At 40.2% G+C, this 26,686-nt stretch overlaps 1 long non-coding RNA gene and 1 pseudogene across 1 annotated transcript in view; both read right to left on the bottom strand.

Moving 5' to 3' along the window:
• LOC141370369 (uncharacterized) overlaps window positions 1-26,686 on the bottom strand; it is a 169,398-nt gene that overhangs the window by 99,491 nt on the left and 43,221 nt on the right. The window lies entirely within an intron of this gene.
• LOC112809190 (10 kDa heat shock protein, mitochondrial pseudogene) lies at window positions 25,160-25,571 on the bottom strand (annotated as a pseudogene).

The raw sequence follows: 26,686 nt of genomic DNA, 5'->3' as shown, positions 1-26,686 counted from the left end.
AATTTGGGGAAAGCAGCAATTCATCTCTATCTGAACAGATATATAAGGCAGATATGTGTTTGCCTTCTCTATCTGCAGAACTTCTGGCATCCCCACCATGCAAAAGCTGAGAAAATTCCTGATCCACTGACATGGAACTATGCATGATAATACCCAATATCAAAGGGACCACTTAACAGCAAAGGAGGTGCAACAATGGGCTCATGAACATGAGAATCCCTGGACTTGCCATGTACCTCATCATCCAGAATCAGGAAGCCTAAGACAATGGTAGATAGACCTGTTGAAGGATAAGCTAAGGCACCAGCTTACTCACAACATCTTGAGATGTAGTATAGTCACTGAAATCATAGCCAATATATTATTTTCTTGAATAGCTTAAAAACTTAGGTCCAGGAACTGAAGGGCAGTAGTAGGAGTGGCTCCTCAGACTATCACTCCAGTGACCCATTTGTGGAACTTCTGTTTCCCCATGCCTGAAAACCTAAGCTATGCTGGGTTTGAGATACTGGTTCCAAGGTTGGGAGCCAGTTCCACTTGATGACACAGTAAATGTTTCAATGAACCAGAAGCTGCAACTCCCATCTTGCAACATTGGGATCCCAATGCCAGTGGAACAACAGGAAAAGAAAGAAATGTTTATACTTACTGAGATAATGACCTTAATTTCTATTAAGAGCTAGGACTGTACTATGCACAGAGATAGGGAGAATTCTGTTTGAAATTCAGCACCTCTTAATGCCTCTATCCCAATGATAACTGTAAATATCAAACTGCAGCAACCACAACCCAAAAAGAGAAAAACAACTAAGTGCTCAAACCCCTCTGGGATGAAGGTCTGGGTCACTCCACCAAGCAAGCAACCTAAATTAGCCAAGGTGCTAGTTTATTGTGGGGTAAGTATAAACATAGTGGTTGTAAGAGGGAGATGATCAATATAAATTATGGTTCTGAGACCAGATACAGTAGCAGGAACTGTATCTTGGCATACTAACTGTCATTAGGAAAATAATCGTCCTTTTCAGGAGAATATAACTGGCCACCAATGTGAAGGATTGCTTCTTCATCCAGAAAAAAAGTGAGAATATGTTGTTCTCACAAAAATGGAGGCTCCAAATTATAGTATCAAGGGGTAAATCATAGCATCGTGAATTTATGCCCTTTTCAATTTACACAAGAGGAGTCCTTGGCCTCCCAGGTCCTTGGCCACTTGCTCAAAGGAGATCCCTACCTGTCACCACCGTCACCTTGTCTGCTAATAACATCAGCTCTCATGGAATCCCCTGGGCTAAGATCCAAGCTCCAGCAGATCCTTTTTTATAACTGTTTCAATGAAAATGACGATTACACAGCCATAAAAAAGATGAGATCATGCCATTTGCCGCAACATGGATGGACCTAGAGGGTATTATGCTAAGTGCAGTAAGTCAGACTGAGAAAGACAAATACCTTATGATTTCACTCATGTAGAATCTTAAAAAAAAAATGAATAAACAAGCAAGCAAAAAGCAGAATCAGACCTATAAAGAGAACAAATTGATGCCTGTCAGAAGGACGGCGGGAGCGGGATGGGCACCATGGGTGAAGGGGAGTGGGAGATTCAGGCTTTCAGTTTTGGAATGAATAAGTCACGGAGATAAAAGGCACAGCGTAAGAAATATAGTCAATGATATTTTAAGAGCATTCTATGGTGACAGATGGGAGCTACACTTGTGGCGAGCAAAGCATAATGTATAAACTTGTCAAATTGCCATGCTGTACACCTGAAACTAGTATAACATTTAAAAATGTTTTACTAATGTAAAATTTAAAACTTAAAAAAGAAAAACAAATAGAAACTCTGGCTTTCCCACTTCTAGCCTCAAATGTAGTGCCGTAACATGGGCTGTGGGTTCCAACTTTCAGATGATTACTGGAAGGAGTGAGGTGACACAACCTAGAAGTTCAAAGGAGTTAATCAGCTGAACCAAGGTGGTTTCATAGTGCTTACCCAGACACAGCCAATGAGAACAAGCAACCAGCTGTGTTTTCGCAAGTAGCTGTAGAAATCTCTGTAATGTGCTGCTTTGTATTTGCTTTCTCTCGTTCCTTGCCTCATATCCTTTCTCTGCTCCTTCTAGCTGCTCTGTAATTGCAGCCTTCAAGAAACCCTTCACACAACAGCTTTACTTCAGTCTCTGTTTTGTAGTGAACTCAGGCTAGGACACACCCCTTATACCTCTTGGTCATGGGCACCCACCATAATCCCAGTTCCACAGGTCACAAACCTGAAGGTTCTTCCTGGACATTTCCCTCTTATTCAACTTCCATTATCTCCTCCCCATCACCTACCTGGCAAAGTCTGAACACTGAAACATGATGAACACTGACCTCCATGCTGCAGTTCTCACCATCTCTACAACTCCACTTGTGGATTTCCCTCTTGTGAGGTTCCCCTCAAGAACTGCGATCTCCTTGCAGCATGCTGTATGCCTCCTTCTATACATCTTCTCATGAGCCTCCTAAGTTCACCATTCTCTGTTCACAGCATCCCCCTTATTCCCAATGTCCATACGGTAAGAAACTGCTCATCACTCAAGATGAAGTGCATGGGTCATAGCCTCTATGAAGCTCTACCTGACACTGTGGCCAAAGAGAGAGAATAAGAAAAAAATACAGCTAACATTTATATAGTCCTTACTCCATACCAGGTACTGTCCTGGGTGCTTTGCATGTGATGCTCCACTTGGTTCTCCAACAATCCCATAAATTAAGTACCATTATTATCCCCTCTTTCATAGGTAAGGAAACTGAGACACAGAGAACTTAGGTCACAGAGGTGGTCCAGTATTTAAACGAGCATACTCTTACCAATCACGTTCTCCTGCTTTGCCATGACACAAGTCGGTCTGGCCAGGCATGCTGTATACTCTGTGTTCTTCTATCACAGCACTGACAATACACGATTACCTTCTTTGTTCATAGGAGTGCCTCCCAAATAGACTGTTAGTTGCTAGAGTTTAAGATGTTGAAATCTTTACTGTGTGCCTAGCACAGAGCACAGGACCCGGTCAAAGTAGGTCCCCAATAAATATTTATTGAATTTATTAATTAATCTGGTATGATTCTTGAGAATGACAGATCTTAGACCTAAGTTTGCCATTTTACAAAACATGTTTTCCCATGAATCACCTCATTTGGTACTTCCAATATTTCTGCAAATTATTTCTTCTTAGCATGGTTACACATTTAGTAAATGGAATAGACAAGACTTGAACTCAAATGTTTTTATACAAAACCCAATGCTTTACCTCACTGTATATATTGGCTCACCTGGTAATTTCTGGGTGACATATGTTGAAATATGAGGGAAAAAATTGAATTTTCTCATTCTTTTAGGGGCTAGGTTAAAAAACACCTACATCCATGAAACTCCCTAGGAAGATGACCAGGCCTGGGCAGAATATTATAGACCAAAGTTATACTTTATCAGAGTAGATCCATCCTAACAGAAAATAAGATTAAACAAGCCACCTAATTTAAAGAAAAGTTATAATCTGTACTGGCCAAAGTACTGGATCTCCAGTATGTTAAATACAGTAGTATCAATCATTGCAAAAGTCTTTACCTTTGATGTTAAGGATCCTTCACCTCCCTTAGCAACCCTAAATCATAATCTTTTGAAATTGCCCGTGGTAATCCTCTTAGTAAGATTCGCTAACATTTAAATCTATTAAATATATGTCCTTCAGCCAAATCTTTGAAGCTTACTGAAAGTGCTATTAATGTGTTTTGCTACTCAGACATTTTACTAGAATGGGCCAGAATTAAAATCATTATCACATCTTGAATATAATTACAATGAAAGTATTAACAATCGACTGTGCAAACATTGGCTAAACTTCTAATATATCCTAAGCATTGTACCTGGCACAGATAGATAGAAACACAATAAGCTCCATGAGGATGCTGTTTTAACTCATTATTGTATATCCATAATTTAACAGAAGGCTTGGCAAGTAGTAGGTACTCACAAATATTGACATAATATATGAATAAAACATGACAAATGCATGGCCCCTGCCCTTGAAAATATTGCAATACACAATATTAGGACCTCATGAGAAGTTATCTTGAGCCCATGGATAAACTCATGTTTCACAATAATACATGAGCATCTCTGGGGCCACAGAAATAACACAGGATAGCTAATTAGGTACGATGTGATACGGAGAGCATTGTGACATGTGGCTTTGTAGAGAGGGGACAAGGCTGTGGAAAATAAAAGTGACCTAGGCGTGCCTAGGGGTCTTTATAATGTTCACTTGTAGGAGGTTCCATTTCTCTAGTTTATCCCTTTGGAGAGAAGGATGAGATTGTGGAGTGTGGAAGCTGCCTGTTTGTAGAGTTCAGATCGCACATACTGTAGCTTGACTCATTCTGTGAACACTGTGACCCAGTCTCACCCAGAACCATGACATAGTAGGTGCTTCCTATGGATTGTGGAACAAATATAATCGGGTGGAATGAAACAGCGCCTGTCAGCCCCAGCAGACAAAGACAAGACTTCCAGCCAAGCTCTCTATTGGCATCTTGTGGTCATAATTACACATGACACCCAACCCCAGAAATAGGACTGAGGACATGTAATTCACTTTTACAGGTGGCGAGAGGAGAAAAGCAGCTTGGTGGTGAGTGGCCAGTGGAGGCAGGGCAGCAAGCATTCTCTAAGGGCAGGACTGGCTCTCACCGTGGTGGCTCTGTCCTGGGACTCTGTGGGTACACTGACCCATAGGCAGGAGCCTCAGTAGCCTATCCTCTGCTTACAAAGGCACATTTCTGGGCTGGAGCTGGGCTGAGAAAGTGACTTCTTTTGAGGAGTTTAGGCCATCTCAGAGTTCAGATAACAGGGTCCAGGTAAATCCCCGCCAGATCTTCCCAATAGCAATGAGAGGCAAATGGGGTGGAGGTGAGGGATTAAGCTGCCATATCACAACAGTGTGCAAACAAAAGGACTCTGATCTGAACACGGCAAGACTGAGAGAACCTGGGGTTCTGGTCTTGAAACAGAAGGCATAGATTGTATGAGGACTTGTTCTACCAATCCTAGAAACTCCCAATTTGTTCTACCTACTCGTATGCCTCAAAAAGATAAGGAGGCTTTCCACATTTTGTTTAATCATTTACCAGCCATGAAAAAGGAATGAAGTATTGATACCTGCGGCTACATGGATGGACTTTGGAAACATGATGCTAAGTCTCAGAAGTCTGACACAAAATGCCACACATTGTATGATTTCATTTGTATATAATGTTAAGAACAGGCAAATCCATAGAGACTGAAAGCAGAGGGTGGTTGTCAGGAGTTGGAGGTAGGGGTGGGAAATTGTGAATGAGTATGTTTAATGGGCCTGGGGTTTCTTTTTGGGTTGATGAAAGGTTCCAGAGTTAGAAAGCGGTGACTGTTGCAAAGTTCTGTGAATATCCTTAAAAACACTGAATCGTGCGCTCTAAAGGGATGAACTTTATAGTGTATGAATTATATCTCAATTTTTTAAAAGACAAATAAGAAAATGCAGGACAGATACAAGAAGGAAATTTTGGGCCACCCTGAACTTTGTGCACAATTCTGCATGGCAGGTCAACTTTTGGGAACCCTGGGGCCCATGACTGGTCATTATCAAGCAGTATTGTGCACTTGAGTGGGCACAGGATCTTCCGCAGAAAGCTTGGGGCAGCATTTTCTACATGATCTCTGAACCTATGCTTCCAGGGTCAAATATTTATACCAGAGGGGATATTTTTCTACCTGTGGGTGAAGGGATAAGCTTCTAGTTTTTCTTGTGTGTTCCCAGAAGGTACTGACTCCAGTGATATACTGTCAGAGTTGTCACAACCCAGAGTACAGCAACACCACCATCAAAACCAAGGCTGTGTAGATAACCAGAATCAAAAAGAATCGAACAAATGTGAGACACAGCTGAAAAAGCGAGGAGCTTAGGTAAAATTTTATAGACCCAAAGTTGTACTTTATCGGGGCAGATCCATTCTAACAGATAAAAAGATTAAACAAGCCATTGAATTTAAAGAAAAGTTACAATCCATAATCAAAAATTAGGAGCTACAAGTGCAGAATGCCAAGTAAAATAAATAATTACTGAGACCCTGCTACAAAGATCCAAGAAGACAAATCAGAATAGCTAACTTATACTGAGTACTCACTACGTGCCAGGTGTTGTGTTTTAGAAATATGGAATCATTCCATTCCCATACTAGCCGCATGAGGTAGGTACCATTACAATTCTCCTTGTATACACGAGGAAAGGCAGGCACAGAGAGGCTGAATAATGAGCTCAAAGTCACACAGCTACTGAAATGTGCCCCTGTCCTTAGTCCCGCCCACAGTACTCCCAGGCGACGGGTCCTGCTGGGGGGCAGAGAGAACGTGGCTCGCCATCCGCTCCCACCTGGAGAAGGGAGGCTGTAGGTGTGGGGAACACGGGCACGGCAAAGGCAGCTACATTGGCAGCACGTTTCCTACTGGATCTGAGTGCTGGAAATATGCCTACACGCTGGGATCAGGGCAGGGAGAGGATTGCCAGAGGAGAATGTCGCAGGTGTGAGCAGGAAGTCGTTTCCAGCCTTTATTCCCTGTGAGCGCTGGGGGGGAGGAGGGCAGACCTGGGGCCACTCTTTTGTCCCGAGCCCTCATTTCGCCCCTTGGGCAAGGGCAAACTGGACCCGCGGACTGGTGGCCCTCAGCCCTAGAAGAGCTGAGGCGTCCTGCCGGGTCTCTGTCGGCACCTAGCGGTCACTGGGGCATCGGACACCCCACGCAGGATGAGCCGGTGTGCCGGGGGCAAGTCGGGAGAGCGGGAGGGCAGAGCGGGGGGGGGGGGGGTCTTCACTTGGGAGTGCAGGGGAAGGGCGGGAGGCTCTGCGAAAGTTACCCACCCCCCTTGGGTCACATGTGAAAGCAATGTGGGTGCCTTTCCCCGTAGCTGTCGTCGGGTCCGCAGGGGCTTTTGTGATGCGCACAATTTAAGAACCCCAGCGGGAGGGTCAGGAAGTGGTGTCCCAGAGAGAAGCTGGCTTGGGGCTGAGGGCCCTCCCACTGTGTCCTCACCCAGGTGGGCAGAGAGGCCGCTCTTCGCGCAAAGCGCGGCGCTGGGTGAGGGACTTTAGGAGCGTGCTTGAATGGACAAGGTATGTTCACAGTGCGCCTAGAACCGATGTAACCAAGTGGCTCAGTATGAACCATAATTAATGAGCAAAAGCAAAGATCAGAACTTAAAAAGCCATATGAAACATCAGGTTCCGCATTAGCTCAGTTGAACGAAGGAACGCTGCTATAAACCGAGGGAATGGAATGTTCAGGTCAGAAAGCAGAAAGATTCCAAAGTGAGCAGGGAACAAGGACTAGTCAGAATGAATGAGACTAACCCCCCACCAAGGAGTCAGAGGGCTGTTTTCATCTGGTGCTAAAGACCCAGTGTGTTGTGAACTGTTGAAGATAACTTCACTGAAGATGAGATTCAGACGGGCACCTGGGTGGCTCAGTCCCTTAAGCCACGGACTCTTGATTTCCACTCAAGTCATCATCTCAGGTCCTAAGACGGAGCCCTGCGCGGGGATCCTTGCTACATGCTCCACACTCAGCGGGGAGTCGGCTTAAGAGTCTTTCTCTCCCTCCGCCCATCCTCCTCTCGCTCTCAAATAAATCTTTAAAAAATTTTTTTAAATAAAAAATAAAAATGAGATTCAGAAATATATTTCTTATGATTCAATTTGGTTAATGCTTTAAAAGCATTTCTCCTACAGGTGCTTTTAAAAATGCCATAAGGTCTCTCACAGAGAACAAAATTACAAAACAAACTGTGGAAATTGTAAGGCATTCTTTTCCTCCAGAGAACACACTTTCAAGAAAAATAAGACATGACTTTTCTTACTTAAGAAAATGCATTATTTTATTAAAACCCAGCCACAATTTCTAGCTTCAATCAGGGCATCCGCAGCTATGGACTTGGTAGTGGACTTGGTAGTTGTCAACCAGGGACTGTGGTGCAGGGGACAGAGCAGAAACGCTTATGAAACTGAAAAAATACAAATGCCCTGCCCACTTGCACCCATCATCCCTGGAAGGGTGGGAGGAAGGAAAGGACAGAGGCAGTTACACTTTAAAAAACGAAAACAAAACCCATCCCGGGTGATTTAACACATACCCACAAACACATCTCTCCACTGGAGAAATGCTGAACTATGATGAGTAGTCAAAAGTTAAGTGAAAGTTTAGTAAATGATAATTCCATCTTGCAAAAAAAAAAAAAACATAAAGACAAGTATCTAACATTTATTTACAATTTAATATTGTATTTATTTTAAAATGAAATTACAAAAGTATATGTGCTACAAAAGATGCATGAAGAAAAAGTCATTTCTCCATTTCTTCAAAGTGAACATAATGCTATATAAACAGAAATAGGTGGTAACTGCTTGTTTTTACAAAATTGCAATCATTTACCCTGTGGATCGTTTTTCTTAGTATATGATTGACACCCGCCCAAGTCAACTGCTTCTATATATTATATATACATAATTGTTTTTAACAGTTGCATAATAACTGATAGCAGATTGAATCATATTTTATTCAACTATTCCTTTCCCTTCTAGGCAAACCTTCGGTTTGGTTTCAGGTTTTTGACAGCACAAATAAAGCTGAAATAAACATTTTGTACATATATTATTGTGCATTAGTGCAATTTATTCCCAAAAGATTGCTTCCCCAAAGTGACTGTGCTGCATAAAAGAACACGTGTATTTTTACTATTGCCAGACATTACCATAACAATTTCATAAAAAGCTTTCAGTAATTTACCCCCCACCCCCATACACACCCCAAGAGTGTGTGCATGGCTCTCTCCCTCTCCATTTTCACCAGCAGGGGATGTTTTGTTTCCTTCAGTTATAGCTCCATTTTGCATCCCCCTCACCGATAATGAAGCATCTTTTCATGTGTTTTCTTTTTAAAATTTATTTATTTGAGAGAGCAAGTGAGCACCCGAGTGGGAGGAGGGGCAAAGGGAGACAAAGAGAGAGAATCCCCAAGGAGACTCCCAGCTGAGCACGGAACCCAATCTCAGGACCCCGAGATCATGACCTGAGCCAAAATCAAGAGTTGGTTACTTAACCAACTGAGCCACCCAGGCGCCCCTCTTTTCATGTGTTTATCAGACATCTGTATTTTCTCTTCTGAGAATATCTTGTTCATTATCCATTTTTCCATTGGTTCGTTTGCTTTACTCTGAACGAGATACATTAGTCTTTGTGTAACACGTACGCCATGAATTTCAGTTTACTGTTTCGCTTTTGGTTTTGTCTTCAGTGAATTTTGATGTATAAAGTCTGTTAATTTTAGTGGATTTGAATGTGCCAATGCTTTTTATGACTAGTGACCTCTGGGTCACCTGTCTTATGAAGGTCTTTCCTATTCAAAGATTATGAAATAGCATCTTCAGTTTTCTTATAATATTATATTGTTTTATTGAAGGCATCAATCCATCTGTATGTTATTTTTTAAAGGTATAAGGAAAAAAGGCTGGCTTAGTTTTATTCCATAAATAGTCAATTATCCTAGCCTGATTTATAAAGAAACCACCCTTTGCTAGCAGACACAGAACACATCTTTTGTCGTATATTAATTCATATACACTGGAATCCATATCTGAAATTTCTATTGTTTCCACTAATCTACTTGGCTATTTTTGTTGTTGTTGCATTTAATGAGTCAGTAAGAGCTGGAGCAGTGTATGAAGGGCCATACTCACTTTCAGGGAGGGGCTTATTCCCTGGAAGGATAGGACTCATTATCGTCCCTTTTACTTCCAATCAGATGACTTCATAATTCTAATTATTGTTAAAATCTTAGAACAAGGGGTGCCTGGGTGGCTCAGTCGGTTAAGCGTCTGCCTTCTGCTCAGGTCATGATCTCAGGGTCCTGGGATCGAGTCCCACGCTGGGATCCCTGCTCAGTGGGGAGTCTGCTTCTCCCTCTCCCTCTGCCCCTCCCTTTTCCCCTCCCCTTCTGCTCTTGCTCTGGCTCTGGCTTTCTCTCTCTCAAATAAACAAACTCTTTAAAACTAAATAAATAAATCTTAGAACAAGAATTTGATTCAAATTTGATTCTACGAAATAATGCATAATACAAAAAACACAGTATTTATACTTAGAGTGAGCAATAAAAAGTGAGTGGTCAAGCAATCTTTCTTATCACCTTGTTAGGCTAGCAAGTATTGTTATCTTCAGAACGTGATTTAAATTCACCGGTCTTAATGCATAAGAATAACTTTTTTTTAATTGTGGTAAAATACACATAATATAAAGTTTACCAACTTACTCACTTTAAGTGTACACTTCAGTAGTAAGTATATTCTCATTGATGTGCAACCAATCTCCAGAACTTTTTCATATCCATTAATCGACAATTCCTCATTTGTCCCTCCCCCCAGCTCCTGGCAAGCACCATTTTACTTCCTGTTTCTATGAGTTTGACTACTCTGGATAATTCATAGAATTATACAGTATTTGTTTGTTAGTGATAGACTTCTTTCACTTAGCATGTCTACATTTTTAGAAGAACTTCTACTGTTTTAGAAGTTCCATATATATTCTGAATATTAACCCCTGTGCAGATATATGACTTGCAAATATTTACTCCCATTCTGTAGATTGCCTTTTCACTCTGTTGATTGTGTCCTTCACTGCACAGATGATTTAAATTTTGATATAGTCTAATTTACCTATTTGTACTTTTGTTGCCTATACTTTGGTGTGATATCCAAGAAATCTTTGCCAAATCCAATGTCATGAAGATTTTTCCACTATGTCTTCTTCTAAGAGTTTTAGAATTTAAGTCTTTGATCCATTTTGAGTTAATTTTTGTATATGGCATAAAGTAAGAATCATTATTCTTTTGCATGTGGATATCCAATTTTCCCAGCACCATTTGTTGAAAAGATGGTACTTTTCCCATTTGAATGGTCTTGATACTTTGTCAAAAATCATATGATCATATACACAAAGGTTTACTTCTGAGCTCTCTATTCTATTCCATTGGTCTATATGTCTGTATTTATGCCAGTACCACCATTTTTTATTATTATAGTTTTGCAGTAAGTTTTTAAATCAGGAATTATTAAAACATCAAATTTGGTTTTCTTTTTCAAGAGTGTTTTGCCTATTCAGGGTCCCTTGAGATTCCATATAAGTTTTCAGGATGGATTTTTCTATTTTTGCCAAAGTTGTTGGGATTTTGATAGGGATTGCACAGAATCTGTATATTGATTTGGGTAGTATTGATATCTTACCAATGTTAAGTCTTGCAATCCATAAACATAAGAGGTCTTTCCAACAATTTATATCTTCTTTAATCTCTTTCAGCAATGTTCTCTGATTTTTAGTGTACAAGTCTTTTGCCTTGGTTAAGTTTCCAACTTTGTTCTTTTCTATGTGGATATCTAGTTGTCCTAGCATCATGTGTTGAAATACTATTCTTTCCACATTAAATTTCTGTGGCATCTTTGCCATAAATTAATTGACCACAGATGTTAGAGTTTATTCCCAGGCTCTATATTCTATTCCATTGATCTATATGTCTGTACTTACGCTAGCCTTCACTCTCTTCAATACTGTAGCTTTGTAATGTGTTTTCAAATTGGAAGTGTGAATCCTCCAACTTTGTTCTTCTTTTTAAAAATTATTTTGACAATTTTGGGTACCTTCCACTTCCATGTGAATTTTAGGATCAATTCGTCAATTTCCACACAAAAGCCAGTTGGGATTTCTTTTTAATTTTATTTAAATTCAATTTAGTTAACATATAGTGTATTATTAGTTGCAGGGGTAGAATTTAGTGATTCGTCAGTTGCATATAACATCCACTGCTCATTACATCAAGTGCCCTCCTTAATGCCCATCACCCAATTACCCCATTCCCCCACCCACTTCCCCTACAGCAACCATCAGTTTGTTTCCTATACTTACAAGTCTTTTATGGTTTGCCTCCCTCCCTGTTTTTATCTTATTTTTCCTTCCCTTCCCCAATGTTCATGTATTTTATTTCTTAAATTCCACATGACGGAAATCATATGGTTATGACTCTGACTGATTTATTTCATTTAGCACAATAACTTCTACTTGCATTCACATTGTTGCAAATTTCATTCTTTTTGATGGCTGAGTAATATTTTCCATGATATATATACATATATATATATATATATGTATATATATATATATATATATATATATATATATAATCTTCTTTATCCATTCATCTGTAGATGGTCATCTGGGTTCTTTCCACAGTTTGGCTATTGTGGACATTGCTGCTATAAACATTGGGGTGCATGTGCCCCTTCAAATCACTATGTTTGTATCCTTTAGATAGATATCTAGTAGTGCAATTGCTGGGTGAAAGTGTAGTTCTATTTTTGAGGAACCACCATACTGTTTTCTGAAGTGGCTGAACCACTTTGCATTCCTACCAACAGTGTAAGAGGTTTCCCCTTTCCCTACATCCTTGCCAACATCTGCCATTTCCTGAGTTGTTAATTTTAGCCATTCTTTTAAGATTTAATGTATTTAGGGCACCTGGGTGGCTCAGTTGGTTAAGCAACTGCCTTCGGCTCAGGCCATGATCCTGGAGTCCCGGGATCGAGTCCCGCATTGGGCTCCCTGCTCAGCGGGGAGTCTGCTTCTCCCTCTGACCCTCTCCCCTCTCATGCTTTCTCTCTATCTCATTCTCTCTCTCAAATAAATAAATAAAAAACCTTTAAAAAAAAAGATTTAATGTATTTAGTTGAGAGAGAGAGAGAAAGCACGAGCAAGGGGAGAGGCAAGGGGAAGAAGCAGGTTCCCCATTCAGCAGGGAGCCTGAGGTAAGGCTCTACCCCAGGACCCTGGGATCATGACCTGAGCCAAAGGCAGACACTTAACCAACTGAGCCACCCAGGCGCCCCAATTTCAGCCATTCTGACAGGTGTGAGGTGGTATCTCATTGTGGTTTTGATTTGTATTTCCCTGATGCCACGTGATATTGAGCACTTTTTCATGTGTCTTTTGGCCATTTGTATGTCTTCTTTGGAGATATGTCTGTTCATGTCTTCTGCCCATTTCTTAACTGGATTATTTGTTTTTGGGGCATTGAGTTTGATAAGTTCTTTATAGATTTTGGATACTAGCCCTTTATCTGATATGTCATTTGTGAATATCTTTCCCCATTCTGTAGGTTGCCTTTTAGTTTCGTTAACTATTTCCTTTGCTGTGCAAAAGCTTTTTATCCTGATGAAGTCCCAGTAGTTCATTTTTGCTTTTGTTTCCCTTGCCTTTGGAGACATGTCTAGCAAGAAGTTGCTGCCGCCGAGGTTGAAAAGGGTGCTGCCTGTGTTCTCCACCAGGATTTTGATGGATTCTTTACTCACATTTAGGTCTTTCATCCATTTTGAGTCTATTTTTGTGTATGATATAAGGAAATGTTCCAGTTTCATTCTTCTGCATGTGCTGTCCAATTTTCCCAACACCGTTTGTTGAAGAAACTGTCTTTTCTCCATTGGATATTCTTTCCTGCTTTGTCAAAGATTAGTTGATGATAGAGTTGAGGGTCCATTTCTGGGTTCTCTATTTGGTTCAACTGATCTATGTGTCTGTTTTTGTGCCAGTACCATACTGTCTTGATGATGACAGCTTTGTAATAGAGCTTGAAGTCCAGAATTGTGATGCCTCCAGCTTTGGTTTTCTTTTTCAACATTCCTTTGGCTATTCAGGGTCTTTTCTGGTTCCATACAAATTCCAGCTCTGTGAAAAATGCTGATGGCATTTTGATAGGGATTACTTTGAATGTGTAGATTGCTTTGGGTAGCATAGACATTTTCACAGTATTTGTTCTTCCAATCCATGAGCATGGAATGTTTTTCCATTTCTTTGTATCTTCCTCAATTTCTTTCATAAGTGTTCTATAGTTTTCAGAGTACAGATCTTTTACCTCTTTGGTTAGGTTATTTCCTAGGTAACTTATGATTTTTGGTGCAATTGTAAATGGGATTGACTCCTTGATTTCCCTTTCTGGTGCTTCATTGTTAGTGTATAGAAATGCAACTGACTTCTGAGTGTTGATTTTATATCCTGAGACTTTGCTGAATTCCTCTATCAGTTCTAGCAATTTTTTGGTAGAGTATTTTGGGTTTTCTAGATAGAGTTTCATGTCATCTGCAAAGAGTGAACGTTTCACTTCTTTGCCGATTTGAATGCCTTTTATTACTTTTTGTTGTCTGATTGCTGAGGCGAGGACTTCCAGTACCATGCTGAACAGTAGTCAGCATGGACATCCCTGTCATGTTCCTGAACTTAGAGGACAAGCTCTCAGTTATTCCCTATCGAGGATCATATTTGCTGTGGGTCTTTTTTATATGGTTTTAATGAAGTTGAGGTATGTTCCCTCTATCCCTATATGGTGGAGGGTTTTTATCAAGAAAGGATGCTGTATTTTGTCAAATGCTTGTTCTGCTTCTATTGAGAGGATGTTCTGGTTCTTATCCCTTCGTTTATTTATGTGGTGTATCACATTGATTGATTTGCGGATGTTGAACCACCCCTGCAGCCCAGGAATAAATCCCACTTGGTTGTGGTGAATAAACCTTTTAATATACTGTTGGATCCTATTAGCTAATATGTTGGTGAGAATTTCTGCATCCGTGTTCATCAGGGATATTGGTCTGTAATTCTCCTTTTTGGTGGGGTCTTTGGTCTTGTAATATTGGCCTCATACAAGGAGTTTGGAAGTTTTCCTTCCATTTATATTTTTTGGAACAGTTTCAGAACAATAGGTATTAATTTTCTGTAAATGTTTTTGTAGAATTCCCCGGGAAAGCCATCCAGCCCTGGATTCTTGTTTGTTGGGAGAGATTTTTGATTACTGATTCAATTTCTCATGGGTTATGGATGTGTTCAGGTTTTCTATTTCTTCCTGTTTCAGTTTCAGTAGTTTATATGTTTCTAGGAATGCATTCATTTCTTCCAAATTGCCTAATTTGTTGGCATACAATTGCTCATTATATTCTCTTCTAATTGTTTGTATGTCTTCAGTGTTGGTTGTCATCTCTCCTTTTTCATTCATTTTATTTATTTGGGTCCTTTGTATTTTCTTTTTGATGAGTCTGGCTAGGGGTTTATCAATCTTATTAATTCTTTCAAAGAACCAGCTCCTAGTTTCATTGATTTGTTCTGTTTTTTTGATTTCTGTATCATTGATTTCTGCCCTAATCCTATTATTTCTCTTCTCCTGCTGGATTTAGGTTTTATTTGCTGTTTTTTCCCAGCTCCTTTAGGTGTAAGATTAGGTTGTGTATTTGAAATGGTGGTTGATTTCCTACTGGTAGACTTCCAGCATTTGTTTTCTCAGGTCTCTGATTGATTTCTTGAGTGTTCAGAATATTTTGATAGCTAGTTGTATTCCAGGGATGGAACAAACTAAGGGTCCCCCTACTCCTCCACCATCTTAACTCCCTCAGTTGGGATTTTAATAGGGATCATGTAGAACCAGAAGATTAATTTGGGGAATACTGCCATCTTAACAATATTAAATCTTTAAACCCATGGACATGGGTTGGCTTTCCGTTAATAATATTTAATATCTCTCAATAAGGTTTTGCAATTTTCAGTGTACAAGGGTTGCATTTCTTTTATTAAATTTATAACTATTTTAAGCTTTTAAGCTATTGTGACTAGAATTGCTTTACATTCATTTTGAGAATGACATAGCTGGTGTGTAGAACTCAAATTGATTTTTATGTATGCAATTTATGTCTTACGAAGTTTTGGAATTAGTTTATTAGAGCGGCAGATTTTTTAGTGGATTTACCCTGGGATTCTCTTTATACATGATCACACCACATGCAAATAGACACAGGTTTCCTTCTTGCTTTTTAATTTATATGCCTTATATTTCTTTGCCTTGCCTAATAAATTTGGTTAAAATATACAGTCCAACATTGAATGAAAGTGGTGAGAATAAACATTCTTATTCTTTCCCTGATCTTGGGGCGGGGTGATATTCAGTGCTTCACCAACAAATATGTTACAAGTGGGTTTTTCATAGATGCTCTTTATCAGGCTAAGAACGTTGCTTTATATTCCTAGTTTGTTGAATGATTTTATCATGAAAGAATGTTGGATTTTCTCACATGCTTTTTCCTTATCTATTGAGATGACCTATTTGTTGTAGTTTATTCTATAATTCTTTATCCTATATTTATATGATGTATTACATTGATTTATTTTCATATGTTAAGCCAAACTTGCATTACTGGGATATATCCCATGTTTTGGTCATGGTGTATAACCCCTTTTAATGTGCTGCTGGATTTAGTTTACTAGTATTTTGTTGAGTATTTTTGCATCTATATTCACAAGAGATATTGGACTTTAGATTACTTTTCTTGCGACATCTTGTCTAACTTTAGTGTCTAGGTAACACTATCCTCATGGAATGCGTAGGGAAGTGTCACCCTGTTATTCTTTGGACGAGTTTGTGAAATTTTGGTAATCTTCTTTAAACATTCAGTAGAATTCACCAATTAAGGCCTCTTGCCCTGGGTTTTTCTTTGTAGAAAATTTTTTGATTACTAATTCCATCTCTTTACTTATTATAGTTATTCAGAGTCCCTATTTCTTCTACAGTCAGTTCTAGTCTTTCATGTCTTTCTTACACTTTGTCCATTTCATGTACATTACACAATTTGTTGGCATTGGGCTGCTCATAGTATTCTCTTTAATCCTTTTTGTTTCAACAATGTTAGCCCTGATGTCCCTCATTCATTTTCGATTTGAGTAATTTGAATTGTCTACTTTTTTCTTGATCAATCTAGCTAAAGGTTTGACAATCTTGTTGATATTTTCAAAGGACCACTTTTAGTGTCATTGGTTTTTGTCAGTCATTTATCTATTCTCTATTTTATTTCTGCCCTAATCTTTATTTCTTTATACTTGATGTAGTTTAGTTTGCCCTTCTTTTTACAGTTTCTTAAGGTTAAAGGTTATTGATTTGAGAGTGTGTTCTTTTTTAATATAGTCATTTACAGCCATAAATCTCCTTCTAAGCACTGCTTTAGGTGAATTCCATAAGATTTTGTACATTGCATTTTTATTTTCTGATCATAATTTGGCCATTAAGGTTATTGGGATTTGTACAGTACATGCTGGAAGGCTGGTTTGTGCAAGCACACCCTGAATGTCCCTGTTAATCACTGTCTTGAGAATGTAGAGATCTTGTCCTCCCTCAATATTCCTATCAGGCAGAGTATGTAGAAGAATGTGTTGTTCTGCATTCAAGGTCAGTGTCTCAGGGATAGCCAACCCAAAGCCTCTCCCTTAGAGAATGTCCAGATGGCAGGCTTTGATCTCCTTGGAACACTGGCTGTACAAGGAGGGGAAGGGCTATAGATGCTAAGTTGCTACACTATAAAGCTTCCTGTGTGTAGATTCTACATTGGATTTCTCCATCACTGTTTCTGGGTCATTTCTTTGGTCCCACCAGACCATCACCCACCCCTGGCTTAGAGCCTGCAAGGGTACGGCTACACAGGGTTCTCTTGTATATGAGGAGTCATCTTTTTCTTGCTTCTTTCAAGATCTTTCTCTTTGTCTCTCAACATTTTGACTGTGATGTATTGGTAAAGGAAATTTATAACTCTTTTAATGTTTGTGGGCCCTGTTCCTGGGCTCCCAGGGAAGCTATACTTTAACTTTTACCAAGGTCAGAATGACTTCACCAGACTTCAGAGCATGGGCTCTATTTCTGCCCCAAGCACACATTGTACATCTGTTTCATTAGCAGATAACCTAAAAAAAAAATTTCAAACTAAAGATAAGAATAAAAATCTCCCTAAATTCCATTCCCATACCTCCAGAGCCTATAACCTTGTACATACTAAAAGCATAAGATAAAGTTTGTAATTTTCTGGAATGTCCTTTGTCATGATAATTTATAACTCTTGATGTAACAAAAAAATATATATAACCCTATATTAAACATTCCTTCTCTGGCGCACTCTCTGCCAAGATTATGTATCCCAGGCAGCTGTCCTTACTTGGGCTCAACTAAAACTCTCTTCCTTTTTTTAGAAATTCTAAAAAGTTTGTTCATTTTGTGTCAACAGTACCTGGCTGTGGATCTCTTCGTGTTTCTCCTACTTAGGAGTTTGTTGATCTTCTTGGTATGTAGGTTAATGTTTTCATCAAGTTTAGAGTTTTCAGTCATTATTTTATCATGGGTTTTTTCTGTATCTTTTCCTCCTCTCCTTCTGGTATTTCTATTATGTGTATGTTGGTACACTTAATGGTACTTAATGGTGTCTCACGTTTCTCTAGGTCCTGTTCATTTCCTTCTACCTTTTCTCTCTCTTCAGATTGCATAATCTCTATCAATCTTCTTTAAATTTCCCCATTCATTCTCTGCCAGCTCAAATCTACTGTTAAATTATTCTAGTGAATTTTTCATTTCAGTGAGTGTGCTTTTCAACTCGTTTCCCTTTGGATCTTTTTTATAATTTCCCTTTACTGATATTCTCTATGATGAGACATTGTCATCACACCTTCTTTTAATTCTTTAAACATGGTTTTAGTTCTTTTAATATACTTATAATACCTGCTTTGAAGATTTTCCCTAATGGGTCCAACATCTGGGCCCATGCCAAGGCAGTTTCTCATGCCTGCTTTTTTTCCCTACAAATGGATTACACTTCCCTGTTTGTTTCCATGTCTTTAATTTTTGATGAAAACTGAACATGTTAATAATATTTTGTATCAACTCTGGATACTGATCCCTCACACATAGACTTGGGCTACTTATTGTTGTTTATTTTTCACTTTGTTTGGTGCCTTGGCTAGACTTGTTCAGCGAAGTTGATTCCCCCAGCAATGCACAGCCTGTAACATCACTCCCCAAAGGCTCAGCCTTGGGCACACACACAGTCATCCTAGGATGACAGCAGTCTTAGCTAGGCTGTCAGTCTCTTTCACTTCTTTGTTAAGCTGTCTGCCCTTGGTGGTATCACACTTAGTAGCAAGTCTCCACTAACTGCCCACTGATCTATTCTTTAAAATGATTCCTTGGGGCATAAATTACTACACAGTGGGATGCCTTTAATTTCAGGCCTCCTTCCAGAAGTAATTTTTAAGAAAAGACCGTTGAAGTATTTTCTTGTCCCAGGAGAGTGCTCTTCTTAGCTCTCTTTCCCTTAATTTCTTGCCACCAAAAATCTCCTTTGTTTTTGACACTAACTTTAGGTGTGACATTCCCTACACTCTGTTCCAAATAAAGCCAGTCAACTTGGGGAGAGCTTCAAAGCTCTCTATTCTTACAATTCATCTCCCCCACTAAGCAAAATCTATGAGCCACTGCTCCAGAGCTAACAGCAGGAATAGGGCCTACTTCTCTTGGAGTAACCCCTTCCTCCACATCATTCTATCTATACACTATCTTGCATTTTTATTACACATCACCAGATTGCATATAATAATAAACAAAGGTGATCTGTCTATTGTCTGTTTCCTCCCAATAAAATAGAAAATCCTTAAGGGAGAGACTGTGTTCATAGAATGGAATAGGTGCTCAATAAAGATTTATTAAATGAATAAATGAATTCTGTAAAAAATCATCCATTTCCTCTCGTTTTTCGAATATAATGACAAAAAAATTTCTAGAGGAAATCACATCACTTTTACCTTTCCTGTATGTGTAGTTATTCTATTTTCTCATTTTTTAAAATTTTTAACAGCTTAATCAGAAGATAATTTACATACTGTAATATTCACTCATTATAAGTATAAAATTCAAATGAATTCCAGTAAATTTATAGTTATACACCTACCACAATCTAGTTTTAGATCATTTCAATCACCTAAAAGTTTCCTTATACCTGCAACTTGCAACTTGCAAAATTAATTAATCTGTAATTAAATTTGAAATTAATTTGCAAAATTTGAGTTTGCTTTCTCACTCCCAACTCCATCCATTCACAAACATATATCCGTTTTCTGTCTCTATAACTTTGTCTTGTTTTGACATTTCATAAAATGAAATACAATATGCTTTCTTTTGAATTGGGCTTTTTTCACTTAGTGAAACGTTTCTGAGGTTCATCCCTTTTATTGTTGACTAATATTCCATTAGAGGCATATACCACATTTTGGTTATCTATATACCTGGTGATAGACATTAGATTGTTTAGTGTGCGGCTACACTAAATAATATTGCTATGAAAATTCGTGTATATCCTTGTGTGGACATATATTTTCATTTCTCATGGGTAGATACCTTCAAGGGACTAGAAGGGCCATATCCTAAACTTACAGTTTTTTATTATTTTTTGAAAATTGAGATATAATGACATATAACATTGTGTAAGTTTAAGGTGTATAATGTATTGGTTTCATACATTTATATATTGCAATTGGATTACCACTACAGCATTAGCTAACACCTCTGTCATGACACATCATCACCATTTCTTTTTTTGTGGTGAGAACAATTAAGATCTAGCCTCTTAGCAACTTTGAGGTTTATAATACTGTATTGTTGACTATAGTAACTATGTGTAGTGTAAGGCTGGGGCAGGTTTTTTTGTTTGCTCGTTTGTTGTAATGCAAGTGCTAATATTGAGCTTGCGATTAATGAGGCATCCACTTCAAAGACGGCTATCTCAAACACATTGCAAGCTACAAGACTAGAGAAAGAGCCAGGCTGCCCCACTCCTGAAGTTCTTTTGTTTTAGAAATCTTTGGTTGACTTGAATAATTGAGTTTGGCCACTTGTTTTTCCCTTCCCAAGCTTTAATTCCTGCTCTTGTTTAAAACTCAATGAATAGTGAACCGGAGAAACTCCAGGCCTCCACCCTGGACCTCAATAAAAGCAGAACCCCAAGTCCGTGCTCACTCACATTCTCTTTTCTCTCCTCCTCTCTCATCAAGTCCTCGCTGTGTAGCCTCAGGCAGACTGTATAACCTTCAGGAATTGTAAATAACATACCTGTATTTTTTCCCAGAGTTTCTTGATGGTCATTGCTGCAGTGCATCTTGCAATCATGCTAAGAACCACAAGGGCCTGTCCAGCCACAACATTGGTTCCAAAAGGGAAGATGTCTGTGGGGGCTTGCCATGGTCCCACGTGAGTGCCCCCAGGAATTTCTAACCAATAGCATCACTATCAATAGGCTGAGACCAGCACGAAAGACTATGCTGTGCATTCAATTTCCAGAACTTATTTCTCTATAAGTTGCAAGCTTGTACCCTTAAACAACATCTCCCCAATTCCCCAACCAGCCAATCTATAGTAACCACCATTCTACTGTTTTCATGAGTTTGGCCACATAGAAGTTACATCATACGGTATTTGTCTTTCTGTGACTAATCTCACTTGGCACAATGCCCTCAAGGTCCATCCATGTTCTCACAATTAGCAGGATGTTTTTCTTTCTCATGGCTTAAAATTTCTACATCTTTATCTATTTATCCTTTAGGGGACCCTTAAATTGTTTCCAAATCTTGTCTATTGTGAGCAATGCTACAATGAACATGGGTGTGCAGATATCTCTTAGATATATCTGAAGAAGAAATACCTTCTGAAGAAATTGAAATCAGCCTATTAAGAGTGATATACCCAGGAAGGGGACTGATGAATAATATGGTCATTCAATTCTTAATTTTTTGAGGAACTGTCATTCTATTTTCAATAGTGGCTAGACCATTTTACTTTCCCACCAACAGTACAGAAGAGTTCCCTTGTCTCCCCATCCTTGCCAACATTTTTATCTCTTGTGTTTTTGATAACAGCCATCCTGACTGGTATAAGGCGATATCTCATTGAGGTTTGAATTTTCCTTTCCATGATGACTAGTAATGTTAAGCATGTTTTCATACACCTATTAGTTATTTGTATGTCTTTAGAAAAATATCTATTCAGGTCCTTTGCCAATTTTCTAATTGGATTATTTCCTTTTATTTTTTATTTTGCTATTGAGTTGTATGAGTTTTTTAGTATATTTTGGATATTAACCCCTTAGCAGATATATGGTTTGTGAGTACTTTCTCCCATTCTGTAGGTTGCCTTTTCAATGTATTGTTTCCTTTGCTGCTCAGAAGCTCTTTAATTTTATGTAGTCCCACTTGTTTTAGTTTCTGTGTCCTACATTTTCTCTCTAAAGAAATAGTCAAGCCATTTTCCAAAGTGCCAATATAATTTTACATTCCCACTGGCATGTATGAGATCCAGTTTCTCTACACCCTCAACAATACTTGTAATTATCTATTTTAAAATTATAGCTATTCCAGGGGCACCTGGGTGGCTCAGTTGGTTAAGCATTCAGGATGCTTAAGGAAGCAAGCAGGAAAAAAAAAATGCATTCGGGATGCTTTTCTTTTTCCTCTTGCACTGGCTAGAACATTTCAGGTCATGATCTCATGGGCTGTGAGATTAAGCCCTGTGTTGGGCTCTGCACTCAGCAGGGAGTCTAATTGAAGATTCTCTCCCCACTGCCCCTTACTCACTCATATGTTCTCTCTCTCAAATAAATAAATACGTGCCAGAGGCTGGAAAAAAATCATTAAAAATAAATAAAATTATAACCATTCTTATTTTTTCTTTAAAGATTTTATTTATTCATTTGACAGAGAGAGAAAGCACAAGCAGGCAGAGTAGCAGGCAGAAGCAGAGGGAGAGGGGCACCTGGGTGGCTCAGTCGTTAAGCGTCTGCCTTTGGCTCAGGTCTTGATCCCGGGGTCCTGGGATCGAGTCCCACATCGGGCTCCCTGCTCAGCGGGAAGACTGCTTCTCCCTCTCCCACTCCCCCCTACTTGTGTTCCTGCTCTCGTTGTGTCTCTCTCTGTCAAATAAATAAATAAAATCTTAAAAAAAAAAAGAAGCAGAGGGAGCAGGCTCCTTGCTGAGCAAGGAGCCCGATGTGGGGCTCAATCCCAGGACCCTGGGATCATGACCTGAGCCGAAGGCAGACGCTTAACCAACTGAGCCACCCAGGTGCCCCAATTATGACCATTCTAATGGGTCTGTAGTGGCATAATATTGTGGTTTCAATTTACATTTTCCTAATAACTAGTGAAGTTTGAGCATATTTTCATGTATTTATTAGCTATAAATATATCTTCTTTAGTAAAATATTCAAATTATTTGCCCATTATTATGAACTGGATTTTTTTTAAAGATTTTAATTATTTATATGAGGAATTTGAGAAACAAGACAGAGGATCATAGGGGAAGGGAGGAAAAAATGAAACAAGATGAAACCAGAGAGGGAGACAAACCATAAGAGACTCTTAATCTCAGGAAACAAACTGAGGGTTGCTGGAGTGATGAGGGGTGGATGGGGGCCTGGATGATGGACACTGGGGAGGGTATGTGCTATGGTGAGTGCTGTGAACTGTGTAAGACTGATGAATCACAGACCTGTACCCCTGAAACAAATAATACATTATATGTTAAAAAAAAAAAAAAGAAGAAGAAGATAGTAGGAAGGGAAAAATGAAGATTCTCCCTGCTGAGTGCAGAGCCCAACACAGGGCTTATTTATTTCCAAGATCAAGACACTGCAAATCTGGCATCTGGTGAGAGCCCTCTTCCTGGCTTGTAGAGGGCTACCTTGTCATTACATCCTCACATGGCCAAGAAAGAGATCATTTCTCTTGTTCTTTTTTTAAAGATTTTATTTATTTATTTGAGAGAGAGAGTGCGAGAGTGCACAAGTTGGGGAAAGGGGCAGAGACGGGGGAAAGCAGACTCCTCGCTGAGCAGAGAGCCCAATGTGGGGCCCAATCCCAGGACCCTGAGATCATGAGCTAAGCCAAAGACATGCTTAACCGACTGAGCCACCCAGGCACCCTCTTGTGTGTCTTACAAGGGCACAAATCCTTTAATGAGGGCTCCACCCTCATGATGTAATTACTTCCCAACAGCTCCATCTCTGGATACCATCAAGTGGAGATTAGGCCTCAATATATAAATTTGGGGGGAAAAAAAGTATTCAGTCCAGGGACTCCCTCTGCCTACTGCTCTCCCTGCTTGTGCTCTCTCTCTCTGTGTCTGACAAATAAATAAATAAAATACTTTTATTATGTTATGTCTCCATACATTACATCATTACTTTTTGATGTAGTGATCCACGATTCATTGTTTGCATATAACACCCAGTGCTCCATGCAGTACGTGCCCTCCTTAATACCCATTACCGGGCTCACCCATCCCCCCTCCCCATCTAAAACTCTCAGATTATTCCCCAGAGTCCATAGTCTCTCATGGTTCATCTCTCCCTCTGATTCCCCCCCCCTTCATTTTTCCCTTCCTTCTCCTAATGTCCTCCATGCTATTCCTTATGTTCCACAGATAAGTGAAACCATAATTATTTTTCTGTTTGACTTATTTCACTTAGCATAATTTCCTCCAGTTCCATCCATGTTGATGCAAAAGATGGGTATTCATCCTTTCTGATGGCTGAGTAGTATTCCATTGTATATATGGACCACATCTTCTTTATCCATTCATCTGTTGAAGGACATCTCGGCTCCTTCCACAGTTTGGCTATTGTGGACATTGCTGCTATGAACATTGGGGTGCATGTGGCCCTTCTTTTCACTACATCTGTATGTTTAGGGTAAATACCCAGGAGTGCAATTGCTGGGTCAGAGAGTAGCTCTATTTTTACCTTTTTGAGGAACCGCCAAAGTGGCTTCCACTTTCCAAAATGGCTGCACCAACTTGCATTCCCACCAACAGTGTAAGAGGGTTCCCCTTTCTCCACAACCTCTCCAACATTTGTTGCTTCTTGCCTTGTCAATTTTTGCCATTCTAACTGGTGTAAGGTGATATCTCAATGTTTTGATTTGAATTTCCCTGATGGCTAATGATGTTGAACATTTTTTCATGTGTCTATTAGCCATTTGTATATCTTCCTTGGAGAAGTGTCTGTTCATGTCTTCTGCCCTTTTTTAATTTTTCATTTATGCATTTTTATTTGCTAATGTTTATATCAGTACACTAAAACTAAATTTTAGAGACACTGGATATCATTAGTTTGGATACCTTTAGTTTATTATACAAGAGAAACATGAAAATTATTTACATGATGAAAGATTTCACAACTTCACTGGAATGGGCAGCTTCACTTCATGCCATTTTAATAATTTCAGTCCACATACTTTCCGAGAATGTCACCATCTCTAAATAAGAAATAATCCTTGTCATCTAGAACTACTTTGGTGCCTCCATATTCTGGGAGAAGAACTTTATCTCCAACGTTCACACTAACTGGTTGAATCCTCCACCCTTTCCTTTAGAGCCCGATCGAACAGCTACTACTGTTGCTTGCAACACTTTTCCTTGAGATTTTTCTGGAAGCATAATACCTCCTTTGGTTACAGTTTCAGCTGCACTCCTTTCAACTAAAACTCAGTCAAAGAGGGGAAGGAACGTTCTAAACGCCTGCCCTGCCATGACTCTGGCCGCCGCAGTTCGTACTCTGCTCTGGAGCTGCCGCCACTGCAAGGCTCTTCTGTCCATTTTTTGATGTGAACGGCCTAAATGCTCCCATGAAATGGCATGGGGGAGGGGGGCGGAGCAAGATGGCGCAGGAGTAGGAGACCTGGATTTTGTCTGGTCTCAGGAATTCAGCTGAATAGGGATCAAACCATTCTGAACACCCACGAACTCAACAGGAGATCGAAGAAAAGAATAGCAACAACTCTCTCAACAGAAAAGCGACCACGTACTGGAAGGTAGGACATGCGGAGAAGTGAATCCAAGGCGATATTCGGGAGGATAGACGGCGGGGGAGGGGGCCTCCATCGGCCACTTCGGGCAAGTGATAGAGCCGCGGGGCACAAAATCGGAACATTTAGAAGTCGGCTCCGCTGAGGGGCGTCGCTCCAGTGGCTAAGCTGGGGGTGGAACCCTCGCGGGACAGTGTGGTCTCAGGACCTTCAGGGTCACAGAAAGACCAGGGGTGCCTGAGTGCGGCAGAGCTCCCAGGTATCGGAGCGGGGAAGCTGGCTGCAGAGACGGAGACGAGGCGCGGGCTCTCAGCTCGGGGTTGCCATAAACCGTGACCCGCGGCACAGTCGGGCCACTGCTCCTCCAGCTGGGACCCAACAAGCGGCAGAGCCGGGGAGACTCCCCTTCCTCCCCCCGGAAGAGCGGCACAGGAGCGCACCGCAGGGATCTGCTGGGTTTGGAGACTCCACACGGGGTCAGGTGCCAGAGATAGAAACGCTCGGTCACAGGCCGGGTGAGCACGGAGTGTGGCCAGAGACCGGGGAGACGGGAGTGACTGACTGTTTTTCTCTGGGGGTGCACTGAAGAGCGGGGCCCCGAGTTCTCGGATCCTCCCGGCGGAGATTGGGAGGCCACCATTTTCACTCTCGTCCTCCAAAGCTGTACCGAGAGCTGGCAGGGAAAAAAAGCTCCCGAGAGCAAACCAGAGCAGATTGCTTAGCTCGGACGGACAAGGGCGGGCAATTCCGCCTCCGACAAAGACATGTGGAAACCACGCCAACAGGCCCCTCCCCCAGAAGATCAGCACAAACAGCCAGCCAAGACCAAGTTTACCAGTCAAGGAGAACGGGAGAACTCCAGCGCTAGGGGAATACTGCACAT

This window comes from Callorhinus ursinus, unplaced genomic scaffold, assembly GCF_003265705.2.
Source record: "Callorhinus ursinus isolate GAN/ISIS: 27379988/994484 unplaced genomic scaffold, GSC_fseal_2.0 scaffold33, whole genome shotgun sequence".
In the NCBI taxonomy this organism is placed as follows: domain Eukaryota; kingdom Metazoa; phylum Chordata; class Mammalia; order Carnivora; family Otariidae; genus Callorhinus; species Callorhinus ursinus.
Note: the sequence above shows the minus strand (reverse complement) of the source record. Positions and strands in the feature narration are given on the sequence as shown.